Raw genomic sequence first — 18574 nt, 5'->3', positions numbered from 1 at the left:
TGTCCCTGGCTTGCCACTCATGGTTTGTTCAGGAAACAGAAACCAAGACTCCTCGTTCGCATGTGATGTGAAGCCAGCGTAGGAGCCAACTCCAGGGGCCCGTGGGTGTTTGAGCACCCACAATAATATAATTGCAGGGGGCAGGCACCCGCAAAGTCAATGAGCAAAGCCAGAGAGAGGCAGCCAACCAGCCTCTGCAGTGCTGCCTCCGAGAGAGAAGCAGTTCAGTTCCATCCTCTGCAGCCAGGAGGAGGTGAAAAAGGAGGATTGTAAACCATTTCAATATGCTACGGTAGCAGCTAGGATCCTCGTGGCTCAAAAGTGGAAATTACAGGAGACCCCAATGGTGTTGGAGGGGCAGACCAAACTCTTTGAATATACAGAATTAGCTAAAATGACTTATAAATTTCGAGACCAAAAAGGGACAAAGTTTGAAGAAGAGTGGGGTAAATTCGTTACATATATAAGAATTAACTGTAGAAGTCTAAAAACTGTAGCGGGGTTAGCATAAATCCTGTGATGTGTTTAGAAAGCAAATAAGAATCTGCAAGAGAAGATATAAACTAAGAAAACCGAAGCAGGGAAGGAAGGAAGTCTGGGCGTGAACTTACGCAGTGTAAATAAGATGACATAAAATGATGATTGTAAAAGATTAAGTTTTATTTATATTTGTGAAAAAACTAATAAAAATATTTTTTGGGGGGGGGAAGAGAAGCAATTCAGCTCCATTCTCTGCAGCCAGCCTTTTCGGGGAGGGGGTGGGCTTGGAGGCAGAGTCTCTCTATCTCAGAATCCAAGCCCCTCCCTGCAGAACAGGATGCCCCGCAGGCTGCAGAGAGGAGAAGAGGAGCCACCACCACAGGCTACAGCAACACCCTCCCCAAATATAACGTGATGTTGCGCATCATACATGTGATGTCACACATTCACGTTACAGCGGCAGGCACCCACAATCCTGAGGGCAAGATGGCGCCGCTAGAAGCCAGCACTCTGGTTTGTTTGCTCCCCACTGCACTGAAGAAAGGAGAAGGGAAGGGGCACAGCCCGGTCTTTTCAGTAGTGTGTACCAGCACATTCCTCAATCACATGATTAAACCATAGTTCAAAACAGCCTATGGGTTAATGTGATATGAGATCAAGGTTGGCGGAGTGGCATGGTTCTGTTCTAGTAGTGGGTGGGTGAGGCTGGCATGGAGAGTAGCCTTCCCACATAATCTCCCCTGTTCAAATATTTTCAAAGCTGCGTGGGAAACCACTACAGTATTCAGGATTAGCAATTAGCTCAGCTAACATGCTTGCAGTTATCTTAAAGCAACACCTACAACCCTACAGATAGCTGTACAGATGCAATGTAGGTTGCATCTTCCACTTTCAACCTATTTAATTTGGTTTTCAGCCCATAGGAATTTAACTCAAGCACATCCGTACTCTAAATCTGAGGTGGTAGTAGATGGCAAATTTTGCCTATGAAGGCTTCCGCCACAAGAAGTCATATTGTCTCTAAATCACCATGGGATTCACTAGACTTACTTTGTATCATTAACATTTGTAGGAGCCTGGGTGTTTGAAACAGCTGAGAATAAAGTACATTTCCACTTTGCCAAGTAAGATGTAGTTTTAGCAATAAATGTAGATCAGTAAAGCTATCTCTTTGGAATAGACGAAGAAGCAAAAAGCAGTTCATCTCAGTTTTTAGTCTGTTCAGTCCCACAAACTCTGAATGAGTTACAAACAAGATGCACCCCAGAAACCAAAGTAGAAGAATACAGAGTATTAACCCGTTTGCCTCTTCTGCTTTGGGGGCAGTGACATAATTTGCATGAGCAGGAGAGTTGGCTGTCAAGCCAGTTTGCATGACCAGGAAAAGGCCACACCAGCCAGGAGCATCATCATGGTGCCAAAGTTTAAGAAGGATATTGATAAGCTGGAATGTGTGCCTGAGGAGGGCAACCAAGATGATCAAAGGACTGGAAACCAAGCCTTATGGGAAACTATTGAAGGAGTTGGGTATGCTTAGCCTGGAAAAGAGATGAAATAGAGTGGTACTATTACTTCCCTTGATCTGGGCACCATATTTCCGTTGATGCAGTCTATAATAACATTAGCTTGTTTTGCTGCTGCATCACACTGTTGGCTCATGTTAAGCTTATGGCCTCCTAAGATCCCCAAGAGAATCACTAGTCGTATATACTATGGGGGTGGGGGCAGAGATGGCAATGGGGAGGGAAGAGGAAAGCAAATTCAATTTGGGTACTTAAAGCTAAATCATTTGAAGGCTGCCCTGTACTGGGATGTTTTTAATGTCTGACATTTTACTATGTTTTTATATGCGCTCTAAGGTGCCCAGAGGGTTGGGGAAACCCAGCCAGATGAGTATGGTACAGTGGTAGCTTGGTTTACGAACTTAATCCGTTCCGGAAGTCCATTCTTAAACCAAAACTGTTCTTAAACCGAGGCATGCTTTCCCTAATGAGGCCTCCCACCGCCGGTGTCCTTCCACTGTTCGGCTTCTGTTCTTAGACCAAGGTAAAGTTCATAAACCGGGACACTACTTCCGGTTTTGCACAGTTCATAAACCAAATAGTTTGTAAACAGGGCTGTTCTTAAACCGAGGTACCACTGTATAAGTAATAAAATTATTATTATTATTATTATTATTATTATTATTATTATCCCTAAAAGTGTGCATTTCCAAATGCAGACCTGAGACTTATGTCTCTCAAATAAATCCTGAATGCATATCATATTGGTTTGTGGGGAGGATTAGGTCTATAGAAATGAGAATTCCTCAGTAACAAGATCAGAGTTTGAAGCACATACGCTTTGGTGAGTGCATCATGTCCCTGAGAGCAGTCACACAAGCACGTTCAGCTCAAATGGCATGTGACTTCTGGTCTGTCTCTGACTACATCTGCATCTCTGGCCTTTGTGACTGCTGTGTGGCGCATGCTGCTTAAAGGGCCGTACTGCTCCCTCTGGATCCTGACTATCAGCCTGCCTTGGTCCCCATCATCTGACTGCCTGTGACAGAACCAGGCTTTGCCTCAGTTTCACCCTGAAATATATTCGGAGTTGAGTGTGAATTTCATGCTCTTTATTCAGCTCGTAGTAGCAATGAATGAAACTTTCCCCAAAACATCTAGCTATACAGTGGTACCTCAGGTTAAGAACTTAATTCATTCTGGAGGTCCGTTCGTAACCTGAAACTTTTCTTACCTGAAGCACCACTTTAGCTAATGGGGCCTCCCACTGCTGCTGCGGCGCTGCCACCCAATTTCTGTTCTCATCCTGAAGCAAAGTTCTTAACCCGAGGTACTATTTCTGGGTTAGTGGAGTCTGTAACCTGAAGCGTCTGTAACCTGAAGCGTCTGTAACCCGAGGTACCACTGTATATACATTATTTACACAATGGACCCTGCGTGATTGGCTAATTCTGGGCTGCTCTTGTAGGCCAATCAGGTTGCAGATTTACTTCCTCCAGAAGTCTGATTGGCTGCTCTGGCTGGCCAATCGGGTTGCTGATTCACTTCATCCAGGAACCTGATTGGCTGCTTCTGCAGGCCAATCAGGTCACTGATTCACTTCCACCTGGAGCTGGATTGGGTGGCTCCTGCGGATGAATCAGACTGCTGCATTCTGGATCCTAGTGTTCTAGGATTCAGCTCAGTACATAACACACCCTATCCCAGTACAAAACCAAACCTGCCGCCGAGGCTAAGTGTGCAGCACTGATAGCATATATACATACCCTCCAAATCCAGTGTGTGGAGGAGCCTTAACAAGCACAGGCAAGAGCTGCCTAAAAGTATACGAGGAGGAGCCGTCGCCGGGAGTTGCTGCTGCTGTTGCTGCTGCTGCTGCCCGGACATGCCGGCCTCCTCCTCCTCCGCTGTCTCGCGCTCCTCCCTTTTGCGCGCGCTGCCCCGCCGCTCGGCACCACCACCGCGGAGCCGCCCCCGGCTCGACGCGGATCCTCGCCGCCGCCGCCTCTCGCCGCCCGACTCGCCCGCCTCCCTCCCACGGCACACCAGCCGGTGTCTCACGGCACACTAGTGTGCCGCGGAACACCGGTTGGGAAACACTGTGCTAGGGCACTGATGATCAGGAAAGTCCTGGTGCAATAAGGTGATGGGACAAATAGAAAAAGCTCCCAGTTCAGCACTGGAGAAACCTTCTCCACGGGATCTCCTTCTGCAAATCTCTTTCTCTGCTCTCCCTTTAAAGCCAAATAATCTGATGCCCAGCAGGCAGAACTCACAGTAATTGCATTTCTACTAAATGATGAACAAACTCATAAACTGTTTCCTGAAGGCAGGAAGGCAAAACTAGAGCCATTTAACAGCCAGGGAAACAACCAATGAGTCAAGGGAAATTAAATGTAGGAGGATAACTTGCTCCTGTTGCGAACGCTGCAAAGATTAGGTGGTGCTGTTGATGAGCTGCCTGCAAGGAGAAACTGAAGAATCTCCCTTAAGGCTGGTGGTGGTTGTTAAAATTTCTATACTGCCCTTCATCCAAAGATCACAGGGTGGTTATATAAAAACACAAAAAATGCATAACTTAGCAATTAACAGAAACAATAACCCCACCTCACCAAAGGCCTTTATAAGGTTCCAGGACTCTGTGGTGGAAAATAAATGTAAATGTGGAAAATAAACACATATTATTTTGGATCTTTGTTCCACACCGTAACAGGGTCTTTCGGATATTCTGATGCACACGCCACAGAGACTTCATGGCCTGCAGTTCAGAGGATGGAGAGGAGCTGGCGGTCCTTGTTCCAGACATACCACTTCTAGGTTGCCAGTGACAACTCAGGCACAGTGCTGGGCTTTGTAAAGCAGAGTGGCCAGCACCCTGGTCTGAGCACTGGGAAATATCAGCCCATCCAGGTTGAGGTGGGAAGTACTTGGAACAAAAGGGGCAGCAAACAGGCTTTCAGGCTATGTAGGATTTGATGTAATGTTTGATGTTTTATTGTGCTTAAATATGTTGGAAGCAAATCAGCAGCAACTAGGCCCCTGACAACCTTTGAAAACCTCCTCCTAACAAGAAAGGGAAACGGTAAAGGAATGGTATCCGCAATATACAAAATACTACTCCAAAATCCCACAAACCCCCTAGACGCAATCAAAAAACAATGGGAGAATGACATAGGCTATGAGATTAACCCCACTCAATGGACCAGAATGTGGTCTAAACCCCCCTTTAAATCCATATCAATGAAAAGAAAATAACTCACTCTGAAACTCACCTACAGGTGGTACCTAAAACCAAGAAAACGAGCGCTAATACGCCCAGGAACCTCACCAAAATGCTGGAGAGGGTGCACCTCCACAGGCACATACCTCCACATGTGGTGGGAGTGCCCCAAAATCCAACTATTCTGGACAACAGCCATACGAGAAATATGTAAAATAACTAAGCAAATATTAGACATCACCCCAGAATTGGCTCTACTAGACATCTTCCAAGACAACAATGCCCATTTACACCACAAAGAACTCATAACCCACCTACTTTCAGCAGCCAGAAACACCATAACCAGACACTGGAGAGACCTGTCAAGAGTAATGTGCTGGTCCTGGGGGGGGGGGTTACTGTGCAGTGTGGTCTGAGTCCGGTCCTAGGTCGAGGGTATGGGGGCTCTCCATCAAGGGCAAAGCAGGGTCCAAGGCAAGAAGCCGGGCATGGTCAAGAACTCTGGAAGCCGTGGAAGAGCAGGACAGGGTGCTGGTAGGAACAGGTTACCAATGATGTTGCTCCCGCAACCTGGGACTGGGCTGACTGGCCTTTATCTCCTCTGAGGCATAGGGCGGTCCCGGCCCACAGGTGACTTGCCTCTCCTGGCCTTAAGGCGAGCACTCCTCCTGTGAGAACTTAGTTCCCTCCGCCTCTCTGCCCTGAGCCTCTGCAGCTCTGGAGAGGCTGGAGGGTTACTGGGCCCAGAGGCAACCTCACCTTCCCCTGACAGGGCTGGGAAAGGAGCACCTGCAGGCAATGGGTCCTCGATCACCTCCGGAGCCAGAGCGGATTCAGCTGGTGTCTGCTCTTGAGGATCTGGCACAGGTGAGGGCCCTTCAGGTTCAAGCCCCTGCCCCAGCTCAGCCGGCCCTGGAGGCGGGGACTCCTGTGCAGGCTGGGATTCCTCAGGTTCAGCCTCTGAATCAGATTCCCAGGTAAGCATGGACCAATGGTACCAAATAGTATGGGAAACAGCCCTACTAGAAAAATTAACCAATAAACTGAAACTGACACGGGGACAAATAAAAGAAGACACCTTCACCCCGATATGGTTACCCTTTATCACATACACAGCCTAACAAGACAATGACAATAATCCACCAACAGCATACAAATCAATATGGCTAACCGGATCCAAAACACACACCCACCTCACTCACACACAAAAGCAAAGATCACCACAGCCAATCACAAACAAACAACCACACCCTAGGCCAACCCCAACCTCTCTCACCACCAAAGGAACACAAGTGAACAGCACAAGCAACACTGACACCAAACCCTACATACATTAAGCATAATAGAAACATCGCCACCCAACCCCAACCCCAACCCCACCCATCTTCCCCCCCTCCACCCCTTTTTTTCCTCCCCCTAATGTCTCAACAAATGAAATGGATTTGTAAAAATGTTACATGGAAAAAATACGAGAGACATTACACACACTTCTGTAAAACAAGAAAACCTTTAATAAAAAAATATAAAAAATATGTTGGAAGCCACCCAGAGTGGCTGGGGCAACCCAGTCAGATGGGTAGAATAAAAACATATTGTTCTTGTTCTTGACCCTGGAGACCCTGCTGACCCTGGAGAACTGGATTCAAGTATGGTGGCTTATGGCCCTGATGGGATCCAAGAGCTCAGAACTGCACTTAGTTAGCCAATACAATCCAGATTTCGGGCTCGTCCACACTTCCCATTGTCCTGTGATTGCTTCCGTGACTTCTAGGCATGGGTTTGAGAGGTTTTCCTGTTGTCCCGCCGCCTTCCCCAAGAAAACCTGCTGCTTACTGCTGAACTGGAGCAAACGTCATCAATCTGCAAAAAACCTGATTGGTGTTTGATCTGATTTGGAGGTAAACAGCAGGACAGGAAATTGGGCTTCCAGACTTCCGGGGTTGGCGCGATCTGGGAATGTCGGATTCCCTCCGAGCTCCGGAGGGAATCGGCTCAGCGGGGGACGGGTCTTTGCCGTGCCGGCGACACGGGGACCCTTAAAACCGCAGGCACGAAAGCCTGCGGACTGAAGACTCGGTGGGTGCCTTAAGCGCCCCCCCTGATTCGCAAAGAGCCTTTTTAAAGGCTGCGGAGGGGATACGGGGGGGTGGCGTGGCACCGAGAGTCCATCGCTACCTCTGCTGAGCGAAGCCGCGAGCCATGACCGGAGAGCGCTGACTTCCTTCCTTGAAATTCGGCTGAGAAAAAGAACCCGTGAGTTAACTGAATTTGGATTCTAAGAATTTCACCTATTGAATTTGAGACGATCGGGGGATGTGTTAAAAGGAAGTCCGCACCCCCCCCTTGCAGACGATCCAGAGCAACGATAAAAGAACTAAGCTGGAGTGCCTACCCTGTAAAGGGTGAGTTTAAAAAGACAGTAACTTCCAAGATTTGGAAAAGGAATCTTTTTTTGAGCAGGAGAGAGGAGTGTTGGAAGGGGTATATTTCTGTTGTAAGCAACCCCCCCTCCCGGGCTCGGGAGTGTCCTACTTTGGAGCTGGTATAAGAAGAGCAGAGTTTGACAGCTGTCAAAGCTGTCAAACGGACTGTTAATAGTAGAAAAATTGCTACTTAAGACCCCTCTGGATTAAAAGGAGTTACAATTGAACTAAAATTGTTGGAAACAAAGAATCAATAATAAGACAGAGGACTGTTGGAGAAAAGAACACTAAGTAACCAGATTCCCTCTAGGGGGAAATCTGTGGAATTACAATGGCTGTGGATGGAAAGATACTGGGAGAAATCGAAAGGATGTTTTATTTGGTTGGAATCTTACAGGAACAGACTACGGCTATGAGTGAACAATTGATGACCTTGAATCCTGAAATAAGTAGTTCTGTTCAATGTAATGAGAACCTGGCTGAGAAAGAATCCACAGCTGAGCCGGAAATGATAACCAAAGAAGAGGAGAAGACAAAACAAGAAAGAGAAGAACTGAAATGGGAAAATATTGTCCAGAAGCTGACATCTGTGGAATATAAACAAGGAGACTATTGGACTGAACCTACTACAAATCTACGAAAGATCCAGAAGATGAAAGTGGAGGCCCTGGGAATTTATGAAATCAAGGAATTTAAAATAAAGAAGTATAATTGGGGCCTCCACATAGACTCTGACTTTGATTATGTTCAAAATTCATGCCTTGTGGAAATTCCTCAGCAGTTGCTTGCAAATATGGGAAGAGATTTTGGACTGATTGTGAAAGAACTCTTTCGAGACGTGAAGACCGACATAAAGGATTGCCAACTAGGCCGGCGGAGAGGGACTGAAAGAGATTTGAGAGCCTCGGACGTAAGGAATCCGGGCTAATAATTGCTATTTTGGACATGTTTTCGGAAGGGACACAAACCGGGGAAGGGAGGGAGGGAAGAATCTAGTTTCAACAACACTTAAGACTATGGGATTTAGCTAACAAGATTATTATTTAAGACAAAATGGGAAATCGTTGGAAGGGAACTGAGGTCCAACTTAGAATAAATTTAATTTTGCTTTTATATATATATATATATATATATATATATATATATATATATATATATATAAAGGACTAATATTAAGATGGATAAGGAAATGCCAATTTGCTGATACAAATTTGGGAATAGGGATGCAAGGGAGGGGGTGGGGGGGAAGTCAATGACCAGGGTTAGAAAATAAGTTTTTTCTGGAAACTATATATGTTTGTTGTTTTACTTTTCTGTTTGTTTGTTTTTATGTTTTTTGTGTTTTTGTCTTTGTCTTTGTCTATATAAAATGTGAAAACCCAATAAAAATTTTATAAAAAAAAAAAAAAGGAAATTGGGCTTCCAGGTGGAAAAATCAAAATTAGAAACAGAATTGTTAGAACCCAATACTAAGAACTTGTCAAGAATGTATAACTTGCTGTTGAAATGGAATACACAAGATGAAACAGTGAAATCAGCTATGATAAAGTGGGCACAAGATATTGGTCATAACATCATGTTTGCTGACTGGGAACAGTTGTGGATCACCGGTATGAAATTTACGGCATGTAATGCCTTAAAGGAGAATATTATGAAAATGATTTATAGGTGGTACATGACTCCAGTCAAGCTTGCAAAAATTTACCACTTGTCTGATAATAAATGTTGGAAATGTAAAGAAACTGAAGGTACTTTCTTTCACCTTTGGTGGACGTGCCCAAAGATTAAGGCTTTCTGGGAATTGATATATAATGAAATGAAAAAGGTACTTAAATGTACTTTCCTTAAGAAACCAGAGGCTTTTCTCTTGGGCATTGTCGGCCAACTGGTGCCAAAGAAGGACAGAATTTGTTTTATGTACAACAGCAGCAAGAATACTCATCGCAAAGTATTGGAAGACACAAGATCTACCCACTCTGGAAGAATGGCAGATGAAGGTGATAGACTACATGGGACTGGCTGAAATGACTGGCAGAATCTGAGATCAGAGGAAAGAGACGGCGGAAGAAGATTGGAAGAAATTTAAGACCTATCTTAAGAGACATTGTAAAATTAATGAGTGTTAAACTGTTGCGGCTACAGAAGTAAGCGGATTACAGCTGTAAAGATTAGGTTAAAGGAAAAGAAAGGATTACAATTAGATTAAATTAAGGGTGAGGATTTGCGGAACTAAATATTTGAAATTGGAATGCAGAAAGGGGAGGTATGAGGAGGTCGGTGAAGTAAGTTTTAAGAGAATAAGGTTTTGAAATTATATTTGTTTGTCTTTGTGTGTGTGTGTTTGTTTGTATTGTGTTTGATTTTATAATCTGTGAAAACTTAATAAATATCTTTTTTAAAAAAGAACTTTGCTTCAGGATGAGAACAGAAATCGGGTGGCGGCGGCACGGCAGCAGCAGGAGGCCCCATTAGCTAAAGTGGTGCTTCAGGTTAAGAACAGTTTCAGGTTAAGAACGGACCTCCGGAATGAATTAAGTACTTAACCCGAGGTACCACTGCATTTGGGATCAGTTTCAATTATTGTGGCCTGAAGACATGGACAAGCAGCTTGAGGGAGTCCAGCCTGCCACCTTGTTCCCTTGACCCTTGCCCATCTCAGCTATTAAAAGACAGCTGGAGGGGACTGATTGGGTGGTGAATGCCTCCTTTTGGTATGAGATGGTTCCAACCACCTAAAAGGGGGGATAATGAAGATTTGTATTGATGATTTGTTATGATGCAATTGTTAATAATTTTTTTTTTAAAGGAAACACTGGAGGACTCAAAATGAAGCATGTTCAGCTTCCGAAAAAAAGTTCGAAAACCAGAACACCTACTTCCGGTTTTGCAGCGTATGGGTTCCAAGTTGTTCGTGAACTAAGCTGGTCAAAAACCGAGGTACCACTGTAAATAAAAATAATCCTTTTATCTGACTCCACTATTCTTTCTGACTGCCAGTCTGAAATTTTCTTGTCTGTCAGTTATGTGTACCCATATAATCTGTTGTGGTGAATTTCATTTATTCACCTGTATACCTACTTTGGAGCCACCCCCTACCCCCCACTTTGCCTCATTCAGCTTGAATAAGAGTTCTGGAGAACTCAAAAGCTTCCCCACTACTTTTGTAATATTTTTGTTTGGTATTGTCCAGTTGTGCATGTTGAAATATTGCCGCTGCTGTTCACAGAACTACCACATGGAGCTGTCCAAAGTGCTGGAGAACTTTGCAGCAGATCCGCGTGTGCTTTTTTCTCTGAATACCAGCAGAAAGATAGCCCTACAGGGCCAATACTAAGTGTAAGTCTCTGTCTCGAATATGAACATTGCTGGGGAGAGTGGGCTGTTAGCCAATACAAAAGTTGTTCCTTCCCCTGAGGATCAGTTAAGTATTTGACTAAAGTCAATTATAACATTATAACTTAAAGAACCACAGTTGATTTATCCCAGTCTTAAATAACTAATTAAATATGCATATAGGTGAAAAGTAGACAACATTCTGCAAAGGATATGATATTTGAAATTCACCCCAAACAGACCCTTGGTTGCCTAAATGTTTCATTATCCTGGCCTAGCAGGAAACATTTCAGGCGTAATTTTTTTGTGTGTGTGTGGAAACAATCCCTTTTAAAAAAGGCAATTGGTCTAACATTTAGAATAATAGAATCGGAAGGGACCATGAGCATCATTTAGTACAACCTCCTGCAATGCAAGAATCTCAACTAACAAATCCACCTGCATCCAGGGCAGTGGTTTGATTGCCTGACTCATGAAAAGCCAGCTCATGCTGAAATGCAGAAATGGGGATCCTGGCATCCAATGTTTGGAGGGCTGCAGATTTCCCCGCAATTCGTTTTGTGCAGGTGAGTTGCCAGTTGAAAACTGTAATCCTCAGGGGCTTATGCTACTGCTTTTTTAAGGTAAGCCACATGATTTAGCAGGGAATAAGTACAGTGGACGCTTGGGTTGCGAACATGATCCGTGCGGGAGGCATGTTCGCAACCCTCAGCGCCGCGTTTGCACATGTGCAGGTCACGATTTGGTGCTTCGGCGCATGTGCAAAGTGCAATTTAACACTTCTGTGCATGCACGAGCGCCAAAACCCGGAAGTAACCCGTTCCAGTACTTCCGGGTTCGGTGCAGTGCACAACCCGAAATCGTGCAACCTGAAGCATCTGTAACCCAAGGTATGACTGTACTCTAGATAATGGAAGAGGGATATAAACCCACAACAGGATTGTAGGCACCTTCAACATCAAGGCTCCCACCAAAGCCATCAAATTAGGTTTCAGTTCTTCAGCTCTGAGCCCAATAAAGCACTGGGAAATATAACCAAGAACACCTTGCTTGGACTCCAGTTTGGCTGAGTTCTATAAATCAGAGCCTCTTTCCTATGTGTTACAGAAGCTGTAAAGATAAAAAGAACCCTCTATCCCTTATGGTGGGATTGTACTAAGGTGAACACACTTAGTGGGCATTCATTTTTACTTGTATTAGTCAATCGTACAGCAACTTCACTCCTGAACCTCTGCTTGCTCTCCTGTCTATCTTGAGAAAAGGGGTTAAGGCAGAGTTTTCCAAGCTGTGAATGTCTATTGCATGAACACTCCCTGCGCTCCTCCTGGGACTGGAAAGGGGTTAGTTTAACCTCCAGTTTGCTAGTAAAACTGAATTACTGTGTCGCGAAATGATGCATGTCTAAAAAGTGTGCCACCAACATGAAAAGTTTGGGAAGCTCTGGGTTAAGGGGTCAATAAGCCTCTGGTCCACAGATATCTGGTACTGAAGCAACTGGCAGCTGCTCAATTAGAAACTGCATGCCTCTGGAGGGAATTGGGAATTTAGAATCACATAATCACAGGACAGTAGAATTGGAAGGGACCCATAGGTCATCTAGTCTAACCCCCTTGGCAAGGCAGGAATCTCAACTAAAGTATCCACAACAATGGTCACCCAACCTCTGCTTAAAAACCTCCAAGGAAGAAGAGTCCACCAAAGAATTACTATCTGAAACTTCTTCCTGATGTTTAGTCAAAAGCTCCTTTCTTGTAACTTGAAGCCATTGGTTTGTGTCCTACCCTCCAGAGCAGGAGAAAACAAGCCTGCTCCATCTTCCATGTGACAACCCTTCAGATATTTGAAGATGGCTATCGTATCTCCTCTCCGTCTCTTTTCCAGGCTAAACATACCCAGCTCCTTCAAGCGCTCCTCATAAGGCTTAGTTTCCAGACCCTTGATCTTCTTGGTTTCCCTCCTCTGCACACTTTCCAGCTTGTCAACATCCTTCTTAAATTGTGGTGCCCAGAACTGGACGCAGTATTCCAAGTGTGGTCTGAGTAAGGCAGAACAGAGTGGGACCATTACTTCCCTTGATCTGGACACTATACTTCTGCTGATGCAGCCGAGAATAGCATTACCTTTTTTTGCTGCTGCATCACACATAATGTATCATGCATAAACAATAACCATCAAACACTTGTCCAGCAGTACGTCTAAGGGTGCTTGTTTATCCACTGTCTGTTGACATACATCTACATGTTCAACATTCAAACATATTGGAGCCAGTGTGGTGTAGTGGTTAAGAGCGGTAGTCTCGTAATCTGGGGAACCGGGTTCGCGTCTCCGCTCCTCCACTTGCAGCTGCTGGGTGACCTTGGGCCAGTCACACTTCTCTGAAGTCTCTCAGCCCCACTCACCTCACAGAGTGTTTGTTGTGGGGGAGGAAGGGAAAGGAGAATGTTAGCCGCTTTGAGACTCCTTAAAGGGAGTGAAAGGCGGGATATCAAATCCAAACTCTTCTTCTTCTTCTTCATATTACTTAGCGTAACCTCTCCATTGAGAATATTGAACAGTTGTTATAACAAGGTCTTGATTTTGGTCATTAACAGAGTTAAAGAAAGGGGCCTATGTGTCTTGGAAGGTGTCTCTATTCAGTATGCCTTTAACTGCCCTCCTGTGTCTGGTGAGACGCTCAGACATTGCTGTATCAATATATTATTTTCCCATGTAGTCCAGGATATTTCACTCTGGTTCTTCCATTGGTGAGCTATCGCTAATCGTGCTGCGGTCAGTAAGAAGTCTTCTAGTTCTCTATGCTGCAGGGTGAAGCCTAAGTCAATATCTGAGGAAAGTAGGACTAAGCCAAGATTTGGAGAAAGGGGTTGGCCTGTAATTGGGGAATACTCTATTCCAGGCATAGGCAAACTCAGCCCTCCAGATGTTTTGGGACTACAACTCCCATCATCCCTGGCCACTGGTCCTGTTTGCTAGGGATGATGGGAGCTGTAGTCCAAAAACGTATGGAGGGCTGAGTTTGCCTATGCTTGCTCCATTCTAAAGGTTTTTAACATTGGGGCATTCCCACCAAACATTAATTAATGAACCAAGCTTTGTGCACCCCTTCCAACATAAAGGTGAAAGGGAGGGTTCACACTGTTGACTTATGTTCAGCTTGTGGTCTGCTAAGACCCCTAGATCCTTTTCACATGTAATACTGGCAAGCCAGGTGTCCCCCATCTCATATTTGTGCAGCTGGTTCTTCCTGCCTAAGTGTAGGATCTTACATTCGTCCCTATTAAATTTCAGTTCGTTAGTTTGGGCCCAATACACACTCACTCTTGCTCTCTCTATATATATCTCCCCCACCTCTTTATCTATGGTCTTAAATCATTCCTTTGTTGTCTTGTCACTGCATCCAGCCATTTATTAAATAAATACAATATAACACTATTGTCAAAAGGCCAGGTCTTCTGAGAAGGAGACGTGCTCTGTGCTAGGCAGACCTGCTTATTACTCAGCATTTGAATTATGAGTAAAGCTAGAAAACGACACATGAAAAATTGAAATTGTAAAAAAAGAGCCATGAAGGCATCTCCCATGCCCACCTGGTAATACAATAGCCAGGTTGCAAAATACCATAGGCAAGATCTAGTGAACAAACAAGCTTTGATAACCAGGTATGACTGTCTGATCATTATGACAAGTGTGGCTACAAAACCTGCCACAGAAGACAGGTCTGTTTCTTCCGAGCAAAGTTCACTGATGCTGCTTTGACAGCTGAGAGACTGGCCTACTTATTCAAAGGTTTCTCTCATAAAAAAAATAGTGACAGATTTGACTTAAGTTGTTTTGGTCTGTGCCAAACATATGTGGGCGACTCACCTTTGTTGCTGCCACCGCTGCCATGGCACTTGACACTGACGAGTGGGAAAAATGAACAATAGATGACAAGGCTTCTGTTGCAAGTCTGAATTCAAAGTCTTCTTCAAGTCTTCACACTCTTCCTGAGAGTTTGCCCCTGCTCCACAGAGCATAGCCAACTGGAGCTTGCCTCTGCCCATACAGGGGCTGCTGCCCTCTCTTCATGCCCGTTGATTGGCACCTGGCATGAACCAATTAACAGACAGGGTTTCCTTTACAGCACCAGTCCCAGGTAGCAGCCCTAGTTTGGGTTTTTGTTTTAAAACAAGCCCCTCCACGCACCCCTTTGCGCAAACCAAGCTACCTTTCTGTGCACCCTATAGCCATTGAAGAGGCTTTGGGCCTTTGTGGGGAAGGACCCGTCCAATTTAGAGAACCGGTCTAGTGTAATGGTTAGAGCGTAGGACCTGGGAAACTGGAGTTTACCGTATTTTTCACCCTATAGGACGCACTTTTCCCCCTCCAAAAATGAAGGGGAAATGTGTGTGCGTCCTATGGGGCGAATGCAGGCTTTCCCGGCCTTCCTGCAGTTCTGCGGCACCCTCCGGTCCCGGCGCGAAGCCACGCGGGGCTCCGGAGGGTGGTGCAGAGCTGCCTGCATTCTGAAGCCTGGTGCGCACTGAAGAGCACGCCCGGGCTTCGCGCACCTCTCCGCAAGCCTGGGGAGACCGGCGCGGCTCCCTAGGCTTGCAGATAGCAGGCTGTTCTGGGGGCTGGGGTCGGGGGAAGCTCGGGCTTCCCCCGCGCCTGCCCTGTGCCCGGGGGGGGGGGAATAGTTTTTTTTCTTTATTCCCCCCCAAAAAAATTAGGTGCGTCCTATGGGGCGGTGCGTCCTATGGGGCGAAAAATACGGTAAATAGCTGCTCAGTCATGAAGCCCACTGTGTAAGCTTGGGCCAGTCACTGTCTCTCTGTCTGCCCTACCTCACTGGGTCACTGTAAAGATAAAAAGGGGACATGGAGTAGGAGTGCATAAACCGCCTTGAACTCCTTGGAGAAAATGTTGATATATAAATGTAATAATAAAACAACAACAACAACAATAAAATAAATTTTAGCATGGAGTATGCATGGACACACAGCTGCGAGGCATTTGCGAGCTTTTTTGCGGAGAAGGTCCTGTTGCTCTGCCATGACCTCCCTGCCAATTTGGATACAATGAAGGAACTGGAGGCCCCTCGACTGTCCTCGGGTCCAGTATTGGACCACTTTGACCGGATATCCCCAGGCGATGTGGACAGACTCCTCCAAGCTGGAAAGCCCACCACCTGTCCTCTTGACCCGTGCCCGTCTTGGCTGATTAAAGCGTGTCCAGACGAGGTGCGGGCCCCCCTGGGTGATATCATCAATTTGTCCCTTGGCACTGGGATATTCCCAGGGGAACTGAAGGAGGCAGTGGTGCGTCCGCTCTTAAAGAAAACATCATTAGATCCTTTAGATCTATCCAATTACCGCCCGGTTTCGAATCTTCCATTCCTGGGTAAGGTGATTGAGAGAGTGGTTGCTGAACAGCTTGGTAGGTTTCTGGATGAAACATCTGCTCTTGATCCATTCCAGTCCAGCTTCCGCGCTGGTCATGGGACCGAGACGGCTCTGGTCGCCCTAACAGATTATCTCCACAGGCAGCTGGATCGAGGCGGGTCGGGGCTGCTGATTCTTCTAGACCTGTCAGCAGCCTTCGACATGGTCGATCACGAACTCCTGGACCACCGCCTTGCCGACGTGGGGATCCAGGGCACAGTCCTTCGATGGATGCGCTCGTTTCTCTCCGGTCGGGGACAGAGGGTGGCGCTTGGGGGGGAATTGTCATCGCGCCACTCCTTGGTGTGTGGAGTGCCTCAGGGTGCGATTCTCTCCCCGATGCTTTTTAACATCTTTATGCGCCCCCTCGCCCAGCTTGTCCGGAGTTTTGGGCTGGGTTGCCATCAGTATGCCGATGACACCCAACTCTATCTGTTGATGGATGGCCATCCTGACTCGGCCCCAGATACACTGACCAGATGTCTGGAAGCTGTGGCTGGATGGTTACGTGGGAGCCGGTTGAAGTTAAATCCTTCGAAGAAAGAGGTCCTCTGGCTGGGACGGAGCGATATGGGATTGAGGGGGCAACTCCCATCTCTTGCGGGGGTGCAATTAGTGCCAGCATCCTCCGTTAAGAGTTTGGGTGTAATCTTCGATACCTCCCTCTCTATGGAGGTACAGATTACAGCTATAACAAAGGCGGCATATTTTCATCTCCGCCAAGCTAAGCAGTTGGCCCCTTATCTCTCTCGCCCTGACCTAGCCACTGTGATCCACGCGACGGTCACCTCCAGACTGGATTATTGTAACTCGCTCTACGTGGGGCTGCCCTTGAGACTGACCCAGAAACTCCAGCGGGTGCAAAATGCCACGGCGAGACTCCTTATGGGGTCTTCGCTGCGAGATCATATCCATCCGGTACTATACCAGCTGCACTGGCTCCGGATCAGGTTTAAGGTGCTGGTTTTAACCTTTAAAGCCCTATACGGCCTAGGACCCTCGTACCTACGGGACCGCCTCTCCTGGTATGTCCCACAGAGAAATTTACGGTCCGCAAATAAAAACACCCTAAAGATCCCAGGCCACAGAGAGGTTAGGTTGGCCTCAACTAGAGCCAGGGCTTTCTCGGCCATGGCTCCAATCTGGTGGAACGCTCTGTCACAAGAGACTAGGGCCCTGCAGGACCTGACATCCTTCCGCAGGGCCTGCAAGACAGAGCTGTTCCACCAGGCCTTTTGTCAGGGCGCAGCCTGACCCCCTCCTCTGGCAATCTGCACAAAATTTTGCTTGATGGTTGCCATTAATTTGATTTTAATTTGATTTAATTAATTTTATAATGAATGTTTTAAAATGTTGGACTATTTTGATTGTTGTTATCCGCCCTGAGCCCAGCTTCGGCTGGGGAGGGCGGGATATAAATAATTTTAAATTTTTTTTAATTTAGTACCAGAGTCAAATTTGCACTGTCAGACTTACGCTTATATCATGAAGCTGCATGTCTATGTTAGTTGAAGGAGTGGATACGGTTGAAGAACACTCAGCTGTTAGATTTAGAGGGGTAGGATAGTAAAGTTGGTTGGCATGCATGCCTATTGTGTAAGGATAATGCTCCATAATGCAAAGGCAAACCTCGCACAAAACATGCCACAGCATGTCTGGGAGCATCACACTTGCTTTCTCTGACCTTTTGCCTTCTTGGCTGAAAAACAGGGTTTCCCCCTTGACCTTTTGTCCTTTCGCAAACTGTCTGCTTAATGTTTCACTTGGCTGGAGCGTGATGGGTGGATCAGACTTTGTCTAATGTCAGGGGAAGCACCTGTTTGACACGTGTATCACTCACACTAGAAATGTGCCCTTGCTGGAAATATGTTAAGTTCAGGGTGGTTTACACTACTGTTTCCAATTCTTGACTTCTGCTAATAAAAAGAGGCTCTGCAAAGCTAGCCGGCAGCTTGCTTCTGCATAGCTCACTTCCATCCCAACTCCTGTGCCGTCTCCTTATTTATACATATTGTATGGTAAAGCCAACATATATAACAGCTTATTGAATCATGTAGTTAGAAAGAATCTATAGAATATGGGAGAAATAAAAAACCTGCTTGAAACTCTCACCCAAAGAAGCAATTTATTTGAAAAGATTGAACATGGACCAGCATTGGGGAACATACAGAGATCTTCTGGATTGTTTAGAGC

This window comes from Podarcis vaucheri (assembly GCF_965113315.1).
Source record: "Podarcis vaucheri genome assembly, chromosome: 17".
Taxonomy (NCBI): Eukaryota; Metazoa; Chordata; class Lepidosauria; order Squamata; family Lacertidae; genus Podarcis; species Podarcis vaucheri.
The sequence above is the reverse complement of the archived record's forward strand: the minus strand, read 5'-3'. Positions refer to the sequence as shown.